The sequence below is a fragment of the Pristiophorus japonicus genome, chromosome 6, assembly GCF_044704955.1.
Source record: "Pristiophorus japonicus isolate sPriJap1 chromosome 6, sPriJap1.hap1, whole genome shotgun sequence".
Lineage (NCBI taxonomy): Eukaryota > Metazoa > Chordata > Chondrichthyes > Pristiophoridae > Pristiophorus > Pristiophorus japonicus.
The window spans coordinates 233747829-233763934 of NC_091982.1; the positions used below are offsets into that span (position 1 = coordinate 233747829).

At 41.7% G+C, this 16106-nt stretch overlaps 1 protein-coding gene across 2 annotated transcripts in view; it reads left to right on the forward strand.

Annotated features, from left to right (window-relative positions):
• The window catches only part of rnf13 (ring finger protein 13), a 301732-nt gene that overhangs the window by 158080 nt on the left and 127546 nt on the right, over positions 1–16106 (forward strand). The window lies entirely within an intron of this gene.

A 16106-nucleotide genomic window follows, 5' to 3' on the forward strand; every position in this document is an offset into this window, starting at 1 on the left:
GTTGGGGAAGTCCAGAACCAGAAGACACAGTCTATAAGGATAAGGGGTAAGCCATTTAGGACTGAGATGAGGAGAAATTTCAGTCAGAGGTGTTAACCTGTGGAATTCCCTACTGCAGAGAGTTGTTGATGCCAGTTCATTGGATATATTCAAGAGGGAGTTGGATATGGCCCTTGCAGCTAAAGGGATCAAGGGGTATGGAGAGAAAGCAGGAACGGGGTACTGAGGTGAATGATCAGCCATGATCTTATTGAATGGTGGTGTAGGCTCGAAGGGCCGAATGGCCTACTCCTGCACCTATTTTCTATGTTTCTATGTAATGCCTCGTGTATCTTTGTTGAAATTCATTTGTCAATGATATACCCATTCTGTAAGTTTATTAATGTTGTCTTGTGATTTATTGCAGTCCTCCTCAGTATTGTCTATCTTTTCTTCCTTTTCCCCCCCCCCAAACAAAAACAAAATTGGTGTCATCCATAAATTTAGAAAATGTTTTTGATTCCTAAGTCTAAATAGTTAATATAAATTGTAAACAACAGTGGTCCCTGCACTAATCCTTGTGGGACCCCACTTTCAGTCACTTTGAATAGCTAATATTTGCCCCTACTCTCTCTCCTTTCTGTCTTGCAGCCAGCGAGCTATCCATTCTGCACATTGCTCTCTGGCTCTACTTGCCCTGACCTTATTCATTAGCCTATTATATGGCACCTTATCGAAAGCCTTTTGGAAATCTAGATAAATTACATTTACTGCATTACCCTTGTCTACTCTGTTACGTCTTCAAAGAGTTCAATGAGATTAGTCAAGCCAGACTTTCCCTTTTGAAATCCATGCTGACTATTCATTAGTATATTTTTGGATTCTAGATGTTTTTCTATTTTCTCCTTTAGTTGGGATTCCATTATTTTTCTGCCACCAATGTTGATCTGTAGTTTCCTGGACGTGTTCTATCTCGCTTCTTAAATATAGGTATAATGTTAGCTAACTGCCAGTCCTCTACACAATTTTCTAATTAATTATTAAATATGTGTAATAGAAGTAAACATGGGAAAAAGATAGAGATAATGGCCTCGGTTTTGGCCCAGCCCATTTTTTGGCGCACTTTTCGTTCCGAAATGTGCCGAAAACTTTCCTTCCCACTTTGGCTGCTGTCCGGCCTCTTCCCTGTAGTCGCGCAGCGTGGCCAGTCGAGTTGGGGGTGGAGCCAGCGTTCTGCACCGAAAACTACTGGGACGTCTGCACATGCACAGTGAAGTCCGCTGGCGATGTCTGCGCATGTGCAGTAGCTCCTCGCCCCCAACCTCCGTTTGCTTGCTGCAGCCTCTTCGGTGATTTGCTTGCATCAGCCACTCTGGGTTCCGATACCAGCTAGTTGAATCGCTCCCAGGCCGAGTGGCCTCCCAGTGCGATTTCTAAGAGATCGATTGCACTGGGAAGCCATTTGGCCAGGGCTACTTTAAGTCAAAATTTTACTTAAAGTAGACGAAACACTCCTGAACAGCAGTGCACACTTCCAAATAAAATCGAGCTGCCTTGATTTAATATTGCAGATCAGTTTTCTTTGCCAGGTTAAGTTGCTTTATTGTCACAGAAAGAACACCAAATTATAAATGCTTTGCCCATCTAAGATCTTGGTAGGAAAACATATATGACGTAAATGATTAATTTTTTCGTTAGCACTATAATTTAATTAATTTTAACGAACATACAGGGCAATGGAGTAGTACAGTTAGGTTTACCTACTACATCAGGAGCTAGCACAAGTGTTCCAAGACTCTTCTAGGCACATAGACACAAAATATACACAATTTTAAACTGTGCAGCTGGCCCACAACCCCTGTCCATTATCTCCAAACATAACCAAAATCCTTCCACACAGCTTTAGGAATAATGTATTTACGCTTGAATGAATTACCGAAAAATCTGTTACTACAATATGTGCAGGATTTTTCAAAGAGAAGTCCTCTCTCTTTTTGTGTGTCCCACATATAGTTTACTCACTCAAATCTGCTTCTGTAAATGAAAGACAGCTCCAGATCTGTACCTGGAACAAAAACCTGCCAATTGATTGCTGCGTTTCCTGCATTACAACAGAGACTGTAATTGGAAAGTACTTCATTAACTGAAGCACTTTGGAACGTCCCGAGGTTGTGAAAGGCACTCTAAGTGTGATCTTCATTTTCCAAGTCCAGGCCCTTGCTGACTCAACTTGTGGCTGCAGTCGGGCCCCCTAAGTCAGGTCTCTTTGATCATGCAAGGTCGAATCAGAGAAATGTACAGCACGGCAGGAGGCCATCGTGTCCGCACCGACTGACAAAAAGCTATCCAGCCTAATCCCATTTTCCAGCTCTTGGTCCGTAGCCTTGTAGGTTACGGCACTTCAAGTGCACATCCAAGTACTTTTTAAATGTGGTGAGGGTTTCTGCCTCTGCCACCCTTTCAGGCAGTGAGTTCTAGACCCCCACCACCCTCTGGGTGAAGAAATTTGCCCTCAGATGCCCTCTAAACCTCCGACCAATTACTTTGAATCTATGGCCCCTGGCTGTTGACCCTTTTGCTAAGGGAAATAGGTACGTCCACTCCACTATCTAGGCCCCTCATAATTTTATACACCTCAATAAGTTCTCCCCTCAGACTCCTCTGTTCCAAAGAAAATAAACACAGCCTAACCAATCTATCCTCATAGCTAATATTCCCCAGTCCAGGCAGCATTCTCGTAAATCTCCTCTGTACCCCCTCTAGTGCAATCACATCTTTCCTGTGGTAACCAGAATTGCACGCAGTACTCTAGCTGTAGCCTAACTAATGTTTTATACAGTTCAAGCATAACCTCCCTGCTCTTGCCTTTATTAGCTGAGGCATAGAATACAAGTATTCAGTATGCCTTCCTAATCATCTTATCTACCTGGCCTGCTACCTTCAGGGAATTGTGAACATGCACTCCAAGATCCCTTTGTTCCTCTACAATTCAGTGTCCTACCATTTAATGTGTATTCCCTTGCCTTGTTAGTCCTCCCCAAATGCATTATCTCTCACTTCTCCAGATTAAATTCCATTTGCCACTGTTCTGCCTGCATCTTCCTGCAGTCTACAGATTTCTTCTTCATTATCAACCACATAGCTGATTTTAGTATCATCTGCAAACTTCTTAATCATACCCCCTACATTCAAGTTCAAATCATTGATCTTTATACACCACAAAAAGCAAGAGACATGGTACTGAGCTCTGTGGAGCTCCACTAGAAACAGCCTTCCAGTCACAAAAACACCCATCAACCATTACCCTTTGCTTCCTGCCTGAGCCAATTTTGGATCCAACTTGCCACTTTGCCCTGGATCCCATGGGCTTTTACTTGATCAGTCTGCCATGTGGGACCTCATCAAAAGCCTTGCTAAAATCCATATACACTACATCAAATGCAATACCCTCATCGACCCTCTGTTACTTCCTCAAAAAAGGTAATGGAACAATTGACCACTTTTCCTGGCATATTGGACTATTTTGCTTTGTTTCTATGACAACTATGCAGGGGGGGACATAAAAGGATAGTACTGCGCGTGGTGCGTAATCACACAAAATATATTGGTAAACAACCAAATGACAATTTCATTAGCCTTATTTATTATTTATGACATTTTCATGATCTATGTACATGGACTGCTAAGCCTCTTTGGACCTCCACTGTTTCTAACTTTTCACCATTTAGAAAGTACTCTGATCTATCACTTTTAGGTCCAAAGTGGACAATCTCACACTTGCCTACGTTGAAATACATTTGCCACAGTTTTGTCTTTTCACTTAATCTATTAATATATCTCTGCAATTTTATGCTTCCAGCAACACTGCTTACAATGCCGCCTCTCTTCGATGTATTAACACTATATTTAGTCCGGGACAGATCTAGAATACATGATTATTTTGAAACAAAGGTGGTCTGTTGGCAGCTGAACAGTGAAATACAGCTCTGAGCTATGCTCAAGTTATACCCCATGATTCAAGGAGCTTAAAAAACAATGTTACAGCGACACTTATCTAGCAGATTTTGTAACAAATTAAATGCCCCAAAAAATCAAATTCAAATTACATTTTTAAATATGGACTTACTGTTGAAGTTGAGAGTCTCAAAATCAACCTATTCAAACTCTAGCAGTTTTTGGAAGTCACGGGTTTCATTTTTTCAACTGCTAACTCATAATACTCTCCATTTTAAGCCTGGGAAACATTTGGATAAAGGCTAGAACCACTCTTGACACATTACAGAAAGGTGGTTGAAAACATAGGAATTATAATATTTGTTGTTGTTTCAATCAATGCTGTAGATTAGCCATCCTCCACACTTTCTGCTTTCTCAATTTATGAATGAGATGAGCTTCAGAAAAATTACAGGGAAAAGCTGCACATTTAATCTTCCGGTTTCTGACAAAGTTGTGGGGCAGCAGACTACATTCCTAAGATTCCAGTGGCAACACAAGGGTGCAGCGTGTTTTACTTTGTGACACTAATCCAATTTTCTTTAGTTTAAATGTATACATCTTGCTATATACCGTTACATTAGTCTGAGGCACCAGGAGCCACAGTGGTTTGTTAAATCAGTGCACTGTGCCAGGGAATGATGAGGCACAAATTCCACACAAGGGCAGCTCCTGCTCATAACCTATGAACTGGTCGCTTCTCTTATGGGAAAGGAGGGAATCGAGACTGCAAACTACCCAGGCTGCTGCAGCATGTATTTAACTTGACCAGTTATGAAGCGACATGGGCTAGGCAGAGACCTAACGGAAGGTTTAGAGCAATAGTTACTTTGGGCCCAAGTTTCGGCCTCAGTTGCTCCTGATTTTTTGGAGCAACTGGTGTAGAACGGAGTATCTTAGAAATTCAAATTCTCGGCATTTAGTTTGCTCCAGTTCTAGTCAGTTAGAACAGTTTCACTTTGGAACAGAATTTTTTTTTTCAAAAGGGGGCGTGTCCGGCCACTTAGCCCTGTTTTCAAAGTTTCGGCAGTGAAAACTTACTCCAAACTAACTTAGAATGGAGTAAGTGAAGATTTTTGTACGCTCAAAAAAACCTTGTCTACACTTTAGAAAATCAGGCGTAGGTTACAGATCAGGCGTAGGGAATCGGGGGGGGGGGGGGTTTAAAGGGAAGTTTACAAACATTAAACACTTCAGTTTTACAAATAAAGAGCCATCATCAATAATAAATGATAAAAACATCAATAAATCATCCAATAAATCAATCAAAAAAAAATTAATAAATAAAACATTTTCTACTTACCGTCTGCAGCACCGGGAGCCCTCCAACAGCGTGCTGGGATGCCCGGCCCCCCCCCCCCCCCCCCAACCAAGTGTGTCTCTGTCAGTGTCTCTATCTCTCTGTCTGTCTGTGTGTGTCTCTCACTCTCTGTCTCAGTGTCTGTGTTTCTGAGGGGGGAGAGGAGAAGGGGAAAGGGGGGGTGCGGAAGGAGAAGGGGGAGGGAGGCTGAACGGGCCGGTCCCAAGACTTTGGGCAGGGCCCGTCCCCAGCACCAGATTTACTTGTAGGTGGCATTGGGTCGGGAGCACGGGTCGGGTCCGGCGGGGGGGGGGGTGGGGGGAGGGGAGGTGGTCAGGAGCACGGGTCGAGGGGAGGGAGGGAAAGGGAGGTCAGGTCGGGCGAGCTTGGGCGTGGGAGGTAGCCTTATGCATGCAGCCCCAGTGAGGCCATTCAGCCCCAGTGAGGCCATTCAGCCAGGGCTAGGGGCTGCGTGCTTCGGGGCCCCTCCCACACAGTTTTGGGCAACTGGAGCTCCTGCACATGTGCGCCCATTGTAGCGCGCATGTGCAGAGGTCCCGGCACTGTTTTCAGCGCAGGGACCTAGCTCCGCCCCCCCCACAGCTCGTGCTCGGCAGGGAGCCGGAGCATCTAAGTTTTTATTAGGCGCACTTTGTGGCGTGAAAAACGGGCGTCCAGGTCAGGGCTGCGCCGTTCTAGGCACGGCCCGAAACTTAGGCCCATTGTACTTAAACATTTAACAAATCTTCCTCTCCCTAATAGCCTCCAACCTTTCTCTTGCTGTCTTTTTTTGCATAGACTTTCTGGTCCCTTCCTCTTCCTCAGCTCTAAAATGCAACTATCTCTGGAAGTAAATTAAATTTAGAGATAATCATGTTTGGTTAGTAAAATACAACTAAAAAGAAAGACTTGAATTTATATAGCAGCTTTCACGACTATCGCACATCCCAAAGCACTTTACAATGAATGAAGTACGTTTTGAAGTGTCATCATTGTTGTAATTGAGGAAATGCGGCAGCCAATTTGCACCTCGCAAGCTCCCACAAACAGCAATGTGATAATGACCAGATCATGTATTTAGTGATGTTGATTGAGGGATAAGTATTGGCTAGGACTCTGGGGATAATTCCGCTGCTCTTCGAAATAGTGCTGTGGGATCTTTTACATCCACCTGAGAGAGGAACATCTCATCCGAAAGACAGCACCTCTGACAGTGCAGTCCTGCACTGGAGTGTCAGCTTAGATTTTTTTTTTGTGCTCCAGTCTCTGGAGTGGGACTTGAAGCCACAACCTTCTGCCTCAGAGGCAAGAGTGCTACTCACTGAGCCACAATTAATAGTTTGATTATTTTATTTTAAAATGTTAGCTGTGTTCATTAAAATGAAATCTAAGGGGTTTGGGGGGGGAGGGGATACGGAAGAAACAGAAAATATTTTAAGGAAAGAAAAAAATGCAAGCTAAAATGTTCTAATAGTGGTTTTCTAGTTCAGTTATGGACTAATCACGGCCCAGTACAAGAAAATGATTTTCCTGTAACACAAAAAACTAGCTTTCTAATCGTATACTTTATAACAGTATTTTGAGTTTTTTTTTAGTTAAAATGTGCAGAAATTAGTTTACAAGAGAACAAGTTGCCCTCGAGTGATACCACCTCTCTGTTCAGAATCGTAATTTCTATTGAAGTTAGCTTGAATATATTGTAGCATTTTCAAATACACACAGCACTGTGGACATTTGCGTTCCAGGGATCCAACTAGATTTTTAGCTGATTTGGCATTCTATACAGTATTACTGTCGAGTACAAGTGCATCAGTATCGATGTGAAACTGTTTTGTCTGCACTAATAATTCAGTTATAGTGTAATTGTAGCCTGAATTTAGTGGCCGAGCCCAACCCAGCACTGGAATGAAGTGGAGTGAAACTCCCTGGAGGAAGCAGTTTTGGCTATACTGCACGTATGGCATATGAATGCACTGTAGGACCGCTTGAATCAACAATTGTTATCTAAATCAGTAAATTGAGAGGAGTAGGCTTTCAAAGTTTTTATTCCTAAAAATTCTTATGCTCCTAACTTCCCATGGGTTTGATACATGTTATGGAATTGGGGACACCTAAAGACAATTAGATTACAAGGATTTCGAAGAAATGGGTAACTTTTTTTTCCCCTCAAATATGAATCATCTTTCCATCATAGTGTGATCCTTATTTTAGAACATGCATCTACTTTTGGCATAGAATTTGTGAGTCATAAGATAATATAGCAATGAGTAGATAAATACAGTCATGAGTTTGGTAAAGGATAATAAAAATGTACAGTAAGTGATATTCTACAGGACATGACACAGGTGAGGGATTGGGGGTACCAGTGGATAGGCGATTGAAGCCATCAGCAGAGCAAACAGGATTTGGACTGTATAGGCAAAGGAATAGAATACAAATCTCAGTGATTGAGTAAACAGGACACTGGTCTGATCCCACTTGGAGTACAGTTCTGGTCATCATATTATGAGCGAAATATCCAGGCAGTGGATAGTGGGGATTAGACATTTGAGTTATGAAAAGAGGCAACAGAACCTGGGAATATTTACACTTGAGCAAGTGAGGCTTGACCGTGATCTTCGAGAAGTATCCAAGATCCTAAAGATATAGACATGATAAACATTAATATGTTTAGCATAGTCACAGATGCTATAACAAGATGGCCCGAAATCTCACCTCGAGGCAGGGTGAAGAGAGTTTAGATTTAACTGCGTTTCATGTTGCATATATAGAATGGACTCTCGAGGGAAGCAGTGGAGGAGGATTATGTCAGCAAATTAGCAAGAGTTGAATAAGAACTTAATAAAAATTTTGATAGGGGTTGAGCGGCTGTGTGTGTGTATCTATCTTGGGACTAGCTAATGGATTGCACTGGTCTTCTACATTCTTGTGTTCCTAAAGGTCATTTCATGGACCATCCTAAAATTTCTTTGTGAAAAAGGCTTCAATAAAACAGCTCTCAGACAGAAATCTAATGCTGCAACTTTGTGATCTGTGACCGGTTCAACACTGTAAGCAAGCTGTCTCTCCTGCACTGGAAAATTCAAAATTCTTTTGTTGTTTGAGCACACAATTCTTTTATAGCTGCTGCCAGCATGTTTTTAATCCCGCAGATAACTCCTGATCTCTGTCTGTTTTGGATCTCCTTTTTATCTCACACAGTTGAAAACACTTTGTCGGCAGGTTTACAAATGCAAAGACACTTATCAGAATCCAGTGTGTCACATTGTCAGCTCCTTTCTCTGGGTCTAGTCCACAGCATTTATGCAAAAATGCCAGAACCCCTCAAAAGAAAATCAGTTGAACTCTATTTGCAGTATTTGCCAAATAAACCACTAGCAGTCTTTCAGATATCTTTTAAAACCTTTGAGAAAAAAAGAACACTGTCGCCAAACAACTAATAATTTACTTTTTGTTGCATTTTAGTATTCTCTCTCCTCCCTCCCCTCCCCCCCCCCCCCCCCCCAAATACCTTTTTGTGGAGCTCTTGTCTCCTCCTTTAAATGTCATCCATCGTAACTTGGGCAAGAGGATGTAAAGGTAATTTTCCCTGGGAAATGCATGAGAGGGTTTACTTGTGCGATCACAAGCTAATTGTGGATCAGGAAGGCTGTTCCGTTCGTGTTATTTCATCTATCCAGAAAAACCCTACAGACCCCCAATTGCAACATCCAGTTTGTTTCTTAAATGATCCAGGATTTTCACCTCAACTACTTTATTTTAAAATCCATTCCATATGTTGATCACTGTGAAGAAAAAAATTAGTGATTTCAGTTCTAAATTTACCTTTTACTGGTTTGAAACTGTCCTACTCTTGCAGCACTTTATAATAATCTACATCAAATTTTACCTGCAACTGGTCTACCCACTTAGAGCTACCTCTTCCCATTCCACTGCCCCCTCTCCCATAGTTTGGTACCTACACACTCAGTCAATTTGCATTCAGTTTATGAATCCCATATTGGGGTAAATTAAATCCTTATTTAATCTAAACTGTGATCACAGATTTGGGGAACGCAAGAACAAGACTCAAAATGATTTCCCCCACAAAATAGTGCATTGTAATAGTTTCCTAGCATAGGAATGTACAGGACTGGATGAGACCATTGAGGTCTATCTGGCTAGTCCCAAAGTTCAAAAATACTGCACCGTACTCTTATTACTCAAATTCCCAAGTACCTTTCGCTCCCAAATATCTGACCAGTCCTCCTTTTAATTTGCCAATGCTACTTGCATCCAATGCCTACCACATCTGTATAAAGTAGTTCAATATAAACTATCTACTCTCCTCCCCTTTGAACCTGTATCTGTGCATCAAAAAGTGAATACTGTGCCAATTGATTCCTTTAGAAAATACCTTGACTCTTTGATTAAGAATAGGATTGAAGGTTATAAGAACACATAGAGAAATGATCAAATACTGTGTGGAATATTATAGTCCCTGTGCTTCTTGGTCCGTGGAAATACCATCGGTGAAATAGAGATAAAATGAACTTCTAGAATGCTGAAAATCTGAAATGTAAAAACACTGGAAATTAACAGCAGATCAGTCAGCATTTGAAGCACAGATATATTAACATTAGACGCAACCCGTTGTCAGAAATGTGAGGGGGAATTTTTTGTGTCTTTGGGAGGGGAAGAGTCCACTAATAAATCAGCAATCTTGGATTTGCTACCCAAGAATTGTGGGACGAGGCGAAAGGTTGACTCGAGCCGATCTCGCTCTCAACTCAACTCAAATTCCCAACATGAATTTTATATTCATTGTGCTAGACTAAATTTTTATGCAAAGTGATTGTAAAGAATGCTGCAGTATTGGGGACGGTTTCAAAAGATTTTTTAAAAGATATGGTATGTAACACGCTGGGGCTCTTCTCTGGAAAAGAGAAAGCTGAGGGGAAAAGTTTTTGATGGGGTAAGCTGGAGGTCATCAATGTAATAAATCCAACAGGGAATTAAGAAGAAACTTCTTTATTCAGAAAGAGAATGTGGAACTCGCTGCTATGGGAGCATTTGAGGCGAATGGCATCGATGCCTTTAAGTGGGAAGCTAGATAAACACATGAGGGGGTTAGGAATAAAACATTTTGCTGATGAGGTTAGATGAAGAGAGGTGGGTGGAGGCTCATGTAGAGCATAAACACCGGCAGGGCCCAGTTGGGAGAATGGTTACACACACAGGCCATTCATAAACTAGAGCCGAATTTCTGACAGGTTCTTCCAATCTTCAGCGGAAACCCTGAATGAATGGTGTAAATGGCTGTTTACACGATTACTGCGGCGGTATCCACCATTCTCCTGACTAAGTTATAAAGGGCAATCAGCACCTCTGCTGAAACACCAGCCATGTGTATTTACTAATGTTATAAATTAGCCTTCCTTAGAACCCTCCACCTCAAGTATGTCTCGAGATGAGAAAATTCTCTCCCTTCGTCCCAAATAGTCTATTAAAAGGACTCCACATGTATCAAATCATTGACTTGAAATGGCAGCCAGTAGAAGTCAGTTGTCATGCTTCCCAGCTTTACAGCCAGTTGCATTGCTGCATATTGCACTATATTGGTGGCTGAATGCTTGTTGTGAAATGTGATTGAACCTTGCAATGCCACTAGCATGGAACTCCACCTTGAGAGCAACTGTCCTGAGTGCTTGAAATCCTACATTGGGTCTCTTCTGTCCAAAAAATGGTTTGAATTACTAACCCCATGGATGAGTAAAGTTACGTGATTGCCTAGAATTTTAGTTGGTGCCAAATGAGTTCAGGTCACGAGAAAAGCTGGTGCCTTCAATCACAGTACTTGGATGCAAATTTTGATGAGCTCTATGGACCCACCTTTCAACCAGCCCTCATTTTGTTTTAGAAACATAGAAAATTGGTGCAGGAGTAGGCCATTCGGCCTTTGAGCCTGTACCACTATTCAATATGATCATGCAACTTTAGTACCCCATTCCTGCTTTCTCTCCATATCCCCTGATCCCTTTAGCCATAAGGGCCACATCTAACTCCTTTTTGAATATCTCCATTGAACTGGACTCCACTTTCTGTGATGGAGAATTTCACAGGTTCACAATTCTCTGGGTGAAAAAGTTTCTCCTCATTGGGTTTATTCAGCTCTTGATGCAGGTAATTCTTCTGTCTAATTTAGCCTATTTCATGTAATTATTCTATTAATTTTTAAGGCAAGGTTTAATAATGTACATTTTCAATAATTTTTTTTAAAGTAAAATGTCCTTGGTTTCCCTGCTCACAGGTAGCCTCTTAGTTCTTGGAACTTGTTGCACAACAACTGCTGGCATGAAATCACAAACAGAAATACTTAACTACAGGGGACCCAACCTCTCAAGATAAATGCAATAATCATGTCGCGTGATCAAATGTCTTGTGATCAGCTATCATGAATCAGGCCTCACATGATCAGTGTCATGGTGTCAGAATGTCACATGGTTAAACCGCCAAGAATGCCTACAACCAGAGTTGGCAACCTTAGTACGAGTAGCATATTTTTATAATTATTTCAATGCTGTTGAAGTGAATATTGCCTCAACTAGACTAAATGTAGAACTGGTATTCTGTGTGAATGCAAGTCACTTTTTAAAAAAAAAAAAATCTAATCTAACATGGCAACATGGAATTCAGTTTTTTAATGAAGCAAAAAGTGATGGGTTGTTGGCTAAAGAGGCAGATTTTGGGTAAAGGGTAGATCATGTCTCTCAGATCCTTGCGGATTGTGTGGGGGTGGGGGGCCCTCCATGAGGGTACATAGCTCCATCTTCACCACTGACCCATGCTGCTTGGATGGCCATTGCTACCACAGCTCCACCATAATTTGTTTTCTCCCTACCACACTCCACTTAGGCAGGCCACGTGTCTGACTGAGAACCATTGACCTAAAGAAGTGAGAATAAATATTTTTATTGTATAACATTGGCACAAAATTATTGGAAATCTAATCTATCTGCAACCAAAAAAATGAAGTTTCACAACGTTTCAAGCAGGACATTTAAATTCTTGCATATAGTCATTGTCGATGATTATTTGAGTGTTGATTTGAATGTGTCTCGATTGCAGGGTAACCTGATAGTTTACCATTTGATCCATAAAATGGCAACATAGCAGTTCACCTATAAAATTAAAGAACTATTTCTAGAACTTGCCCCTTCCCTAATAACAATAGATTCCGAAAGTATAATGGTCCTGAATTTGCGGTCAGAGGCTTCTCCTGGGCGAATGCCTCCGAGCCGCCAGAAAAGTACGAGCCTACCTGATGGTCCCGGAGATTCGGACACTTGCGCTGCTGGGCCTGCATGTGTACGCCTGCGTAAAGGCCCACGTATCCCAGGGGCGCAGGCAGTTCGCAAGTGTCCCTGGGATACGTGGGCCAGTCCAACCAACCAAAAAAGGGGAATCTCCATAAGCATGAATAAAAATCACCTAAAAAAACACAATTACACACTAGTTATGTAAAAATAAATCATTACATGTTCAAAATTAATTAAAATACAATTTAATTAAACATTTAAAACAAAAATTTAATTTTAAAAAAAAATAAAGTTAAACATTACTGGGGAGAATTAAGAAAAAAGGGAAGCTTATGTCATATACCAACTGATAAATACTATAGAATCTTTAGAGGAATATAGAAAGTTGAGGCAAAATTAATAAGGATATTAGGAATGCTAAGAGAGAGCATGAGAAATTCTCGGCCAGTAAAATTAAGGAACACCCCAAGATGTTCTATAAATATATTAAGAGTAAGAGGGTAACTAAAGAAAGGGTAGGGCCTATTCGAGACCATGAAGATAATCTTTGTGTGGAGACAGAAGATGTTGGTAGGGTTCTTTAACAAATACTTTGCCTGTGTTTTCACAAAGGAAAGGAGCAATGCAGATACTGCTATTGAGGAGGAGTATGATATTCTGGATGAAATAAATTTAGTGAGAGGAAGTATAAAGGAGTTTAGCAGCTTTGAAAGTAGATAAGACTCCAGGCCTGGATGAAATGCATCCCAGGCTGTTGAGCGAAGTAAAAGAGGAAATAGCAGAGGCCTTGACCATCATTTTCCAGTCCTCTTTGGATCTGGGCATGGTGCCGGAGGATTGGAGGACTGCAAATGTAGTACCCTTGTTTAAGAAGGGAGAAAGGGATAGGTCAAGTAATTACAGGTCTGTCAGCCTAACCTCGTGGTGGGAAGATTATTGGGAAAATCCTGAGACTGGATAAATCTACATTTGGAAAGGCAAGGATTAATTAGGGACAGTCAGCACGGATTTGTTAAGGGAAGATCGTGTTTGACTAACCTGATTGAATTTTTTGAGGAGGTAACCAAGAGGGTAGTGCGTATGATGTAATATATATGGACTTTAGCAAGACTTTTGATAAGGTCCCACATGGTAGACTGGTTATGAAGGTTAAAGCCCATGGGATCCAGGACAAAGTGGCAAGTTGGATCCAAAATTGGCTTGGAGGTGGAAGCAAAGGGTAATGATTGATGGATGTTTTTGTCACTGGAAGGATGTTTCCAGTGGGGGTTCTGTAGGGCTTAGTACTGGATCCCTTTTTGTGGTATATATCAACGATTTAGATTTGAATATAGGGAGTATGATTAAGAAGTTTGCAGACGACACTAAAATTGGCTGTGTGGTTAATAATGAAGAGGAAAGTCATGGGCTGCAGGAAGATATCACTCTACTGATCAGGTGGGCAGAGCAGTGAAAAATGCAATTTAATTCAGAGAAGAGTGAGGTGATGCACTTTGAGAGGGATAATAAGGAAAGGGTATACACATTAAGCGGTAGGCCACTTAATAGTGTACATGAACAAAGGGACCTTGGAATGCTTGTCTGCAGAGGGCATACGGAATGCTTGCCTTTATTGGCTGAGGCATAGAATTTAAGAGCAGGGAGGTTATGCTTAAATTGTATAATACTTTGGTTAGGCCACAGCTGGAGTACTGCGAGCAGTTCTGGTCACCATATTATAGGAAGCACTAGAGAGGGTGCAGAGGAGATGTACTAGGGTGCTGCCTGGAATGGAGAATCTTAGTTATGAGGACAGATTGGATAGGCTGGGTTTGTTCTCATTGGAACAGAGGAGGTTGAGAGGAGCCTCATTGGGATGTACAAAATATTGAGGGGCCTGGACATAGTAGATAGTAAGGGCCTATTTCCATTGGTTGAGGGGGCATAGTTTTAAGGTGGTTGGTGGAAGGTTTGGAGGGAATTTGAGGGGCGGGACGACTTTACGCAGAGGGTTGTGGGGATCTGGAACTCGCTGCCTGGAAGAGTGGTGGATGCAGAAACCCTCACCACTTTTAAGAGATGGTTGGATGGGCACTTAAAGTGCAGTAACCTGCAGGGTTACGGATCTAGAGCTGGTAATTGGGATTAGACTGGATGACCTTTTGGACGGCGCAGATATAATGGTAAGTGCTGCAGGGAATCTAATACGGCCGGGATGATCTCCTGGACTAGTTTCGATCGCCTCGATGGGTCGGAGAGGAATTTTCCCAGATTTTTTTTTTCCCTAAATTGGCCTGGTTTTTTCCCTAAATTGGCCTGGTTTTTTTATCTGGTTTTTGCGCCTCCCAGGAGATCACATGGCTTCGGTTAGGGTGGAGTGTAGAATGTTTCAGTATACGGGGTGTCGCAGTTGTGTGAGGCAGACTGGTTGGGCCGGGTGCTCTGTGCCTTTCCGTCATTGTTCATAGGTTTATATGTAACCTTTAGAAATGCTGACCAAGGGCCGTGCGGCTTTTGTCGGCCGGCCTGGACACGATGGGCCGAAATGGCCTCCTACGCTATAAATTTGTATGTTTCTATTTTATAGGCCCTAAAAATAACCTAAATTAATTTTAAAGATTTTTTTATATTTAAAGAAATGTAAAAGAAAATTATATTCATATTTATTTAAACTCTTGTGCTGGTAAAAGAAGGCCTTATGCCTGGTAACTGCTTTTACCAGGCGTAACAGTTTCCAGGGCATTTGCTGGGCAGTAGTTTGGTAAATAATTCTCCGACCAGCGAATATACATTTCCCGGGATTGCTGAAACTTGACACATCACAAGTTCTGGGTTTTTGTGCACGTACATCGCATGCAGAAACCCGGAACTTGCGGGGCACTTACAGCCGCATACGCAGTCATAGGCCCCGTAAAATCAGGACCAATGAATGTGTAAATAGCTCTTTTTGGTTGAGGCGCATATTCAACCCAGAATCCTTTTCTTTCAAATCGTTGTATGCATGCCTTTTATAAGCTTCACTTTTTTTCATTTCTTTGAATATTCTGTTAATTTTACACAACCTTAAACAACTGGCAACTTATCAGATTTTTCAGATATGTATTTAAATACTGGACTGAACATTAGATTGCGTTTAAGATGATCAATAAATGCCACCGTTGTAATGGGGAAAAATTGTAAATTCTACCGACAAGTGCACATAGTCTCCCTCTACCTCACAACGGTGCAGCCCTGCTTGATAAATGTTGTGTGCTGTGCGTTCTAGTTTATAGTGCTCGATGTTCAAGTTTCATCAACCAGATGTGCATTGGGAAGTTTTGTCAATTCCCAAGTTAGGCAGCTGTGCTGAATGAGAAGCACTCAGTCGTGGAAAGAAAATGAATAGATATTATTGTCAGCCCTCTTTCCCAACCCTTGCTCTGGTTGGTGACATATATCATTTTCGAGGGTAATGAAAAAGTGACCCCAGCTTTTTGCTCTTTCTTTCTGTCCTGTCCAGAAGACTCTCATTCTTGATGGAGTATGGTTCCCTGGCAATTGATATCCATACTTGTGTT